Source organism: Hetaerina americana, unplaced genomic scaffold (genome assembly GCF_022747635.1).
Source record: "Hetaerina americana unplaced genomic scaffold, ioHetAmer1.1.p SCAF_10, whole genome shotgun sequence".
NCBI classification, from domain to species: Eukaryota; Metazoa; Arthropoda; class Insecta; order Odonata; family Calopterygidae; genus Hetaerina; species Hetaerina americana.
In genome coordinates, this window is record NW_027286070.1 from 76,491,327 (window position 1) to 76,495,192 (window position 3,866).

Sequence of the window (3,866 nt, forward strand, 5' to 3'; positions counted from 1 at the left end):
TATCCGTCGTTCGTCTGCATTAGTTTCTAACTTACCCGTGTCGCTAGCAAAATCGGCGATTTTACACTTTATGGCGGCATAAGCAAATCAGGCCAGGCGCAGGAAATTGAGAACGACAATTTGCATCAGTGCTAACGTGGAAAATATTCGGTCAGATAAAGTTTATTGAATATTCCTTTTCTCGCCTTTACACTGAATTTTCATTAATTATTCTCTTCACGAATGATGATTTAAAATTTGTTCATTTTAATTAAACAGATGTGGGGGTAACTTCCCAGTAGTAATTACAGTCGCAGACTTAGGATTACAAATTCATAGTTTTACGAATAATATGTGAAAGAAAAAGCATAAACATTGTCTTTGCACTGCTTTTAATTAATTTGCATAGTTTCTCAAGCAAGAAAAATGAGTACACTGAAATTATTTCTTACATACAATCTGGGCTGTACTTTGATTTTTCTAACAACAAATTTCATATTCACAATCATTTTCATTTAAAGAGTAGGGATATTGAATAGTGGCTTGGAGACACTTATGATGATGGCCTTGATGGCTTCATAAGTTGGTGCCTTGACAGAAATCATGACAGAAAATGGTCGAAAGAGCCCAGCCAGTTGTTTTGCAGCATTTTGGCATTTGTCTGCACCTATTACTGTTTCCTATGAAATAATCGCCTCTGTTGCCTTGCCCTCATTCCAGCACTGCAAGCAGGGGTAAGGATAATCTCTATAATGGTCATTGCCAAGTAGTAGTGCTACAAAATGCCATAAGTTTCTGGAAAACTAATATTGGACTGACTTCCTGAAGAGTCCAAGTATTTACTTCAGCAAAATAAATATTTTCAAATTAATGTTAACAGACCTTTTGAAAATAACTGTCAATTATTGTCTAAGAGTATATAGTATGAGTCAATGCTTTGTAATCTATTACATCTGTAATGCAATCTAATGCATTTGTAAAGCCGATCTTCTAGAAAAACCCTTACCAATATTGTACTAAGGGGAATACATCTATCTATCCAACTCATTAATTCTTGGGACTCCCAATTCAAAAACAGGTCTATCAGAGGGATAATATTGGAATAAATCCAGGGTGCCTGCATTGCAGAGGAATATATAGTAGATAACTAACAGGAAAAATTGTGGTGTCACCAAAATCAATAATGAGCAGGATCCTTCAATAGGGCCATAATAGTTATTGATCATCAATCTTGAACTTGGCTTCGGGCAGTTATCCACTCAGTTCAATTGGCTACCTAACCTTTTTGTATCTACACACTTCTACTTGATATGTTAGTTGGAATATGTAATACGCATAGACCTTTTCAGAGTTTCCATTACGACTTCTTCCTTTCCTACTTTTCTTTCAACTGAATATTTATTACCATATTTTCCCATCGATAACACACGCATTATCCATACAAAAATGTTCAGATGATCGAAAAAATGACGATGTGCGTTATGTAACCAAAATTGAAAAAATCAAAGCATAGATGTTTTTTTACACACACACATCCGATATAGACGTATTTTTACATGTGATGCAACCCACTACTCTTCAATCCCCCGCACACATACACAGCGCCCTCACTAAGTTCCGGCCACCTTCCCACCTTGAACCTCAACCACTCCCTCCAAATCACCCAGTTGAAATCTTTATCAATCTTCTCCTGTCCAAATCATCTAGTCCTTCTTTCCTTAAATATCTAAACCCGAAACCTAATCTCTCCCCGGCCGAAGTAGCTGAGTTAAAAAAACTAACACGCAACCCCAACCCAGTCATCACTTTTGCTGACAAAGGTTCGACAGTGGTAGTCCTTAACACTGCAGACTACCTACAAGAAAGTGACAGATTACTCTCCGACACGTCTTCCTATCAACATATTCCAGCTGACCGCAACCCTGCATTTCAAACAGAAATAATCGCTTTCCTTCGTGACAACAGCCCTAAGGAGAATCTTTCCCCCAGGGACATCTCCCTCCTTTCCCCTTCCCAACCTCACACCCCTCACTTCTACATCCTTGCTAAGATCCGCAAACCCAACAACTCAGGCTGCCCTTGAGTCTCCTCTCGTAGTGCACAGACTGAAAGAATTTCCGCCTTCGTGGACTACTATCTCCAACCTTTAGTTCACTCCCAACCCTCCTTTTTAAAAGATACCTACCACTTCCTCAGATTGCTCCCCTCAACTTCCCTCCCTCCTGACACCCAAATCACTATGGCTACAATCGATGTCACCTCCTTGTACACATCCATTCCTCACCAGGAAGGCCTTTCTTCCCTACGCCACTTCCTCTGCAAATGCCCTACCCCTCACATCCCCAGCACCGAATTTCTCATTGACCTTTTTAATTTGATTCTCACCCGCAACTCCTTTTCTTTCAACAATAACTATTACCTCCAAATAAAGGGCTGTGCCATAAGAAGTAGATTCAGCCCTTCATATGCAAACGTCCACCTGGGTGTCCTGGAAGAGAATTTTCTTTCCAATTATCCTCTGCAACCCCTCCTGTGGCTCCGATACATTGATGACATCTTTCTACTCTGGCCAAATAGCATAGATTCCCTCCATTCCTTCATCTCCCAACTCAATGATTCCTCATCTCTGTCTTTCACCTCGACCGTTTCATCCCCTCAGATCACCTTCCTCGATGTCAATATTTCCCTCAGCAATAACAAATTCCTGACCTCCGTTCACACTAAACCTACTAATAAGCAGCAATATCTTCATTACGACAGTTGCCACCCATTTGCAACCATCCCAAATCCCTTAACAAATACCTCAACAACCTTCACCACTCCCTCCTCTAATGAGAATACCCTGATTTTCTCCTCCATAAAAAAAATACTCAAACATTCCTACACCCCCAATCCTGCCTCAACCACAGACTCCCACCCTCTCTCAATCTGTACTACCTACCTCCCAGGCATTCAGTCCCTCAAATTCATCCTCAAAGACCTGTTCCCCATTCTCAAAAATCACAACACTTCCTCAAACCTTCTTCCCAAATGCCCCTCTGTCACCTTCAATCGGCCCGCCAACCTAGCAGATATCCTCAAATCCACCAAGCCGCTCTCAAAATCCCCTCACACCCCCAGAGCCATACCCACTCCATTTCATCGAGGAAGATGTAAAACCTGCCCTATTTTCACCACTCCATCCCACCTTTTAACTCTCTCCCACCCTTCCCCCCATCCCTCCTGCAATTCCAAATATGTTGTTTATCTTCTGGCCTGTAAACTCTGCCCGGCCTTTTACATAGGCCAATGTTCAACACCCCTGAACCTTAGGATTAATAACCACCGCGCCTCGTGCAATCCCTCCTCCCCGTCCGCGGGTCTTCCCATCCATAAACATGATCATAAAATCCCCTTCGACCAGTGCTACAATATTCCCATCCTAGCGCCCCTTCCCACATCCAATAACCCTGTAAAATTAAAAACTCTTGAAATGGCAATCATTTGGTTCTGTACGGCCTATCAGCATCCGGGCCTCAATGTCTTTCACTAATGAGAATGGTCTGAATTGTCACTTTGTGGAAGCAATGCGTATCAGAGCGGTTAATACTTCGTTCTTCCGCATGATTTTTGGTGTGCGTGGCCTTTGCTTCGACTTGCAGGGTCTTGATCAAGACTTTGTAAGTTGGTTCCTGGGTCTCGGATGGTGCAATAGTTATGGTGAGCAGATTATTTTCTTTTCCGATTTTGTGTCCATTCCACATCCTCCCTCTCACTCCTTGCCTATCTCCGCTCCTCTCTAGCCTCTCCTCTCCCATTCCTCTCCCCCAACCTATCCTCTCAACCCTCCTCTGCCTCTCGTTCTCCCCTTCCATTTCTCTCGCACCCCTCACCTCTACCATTCCAGC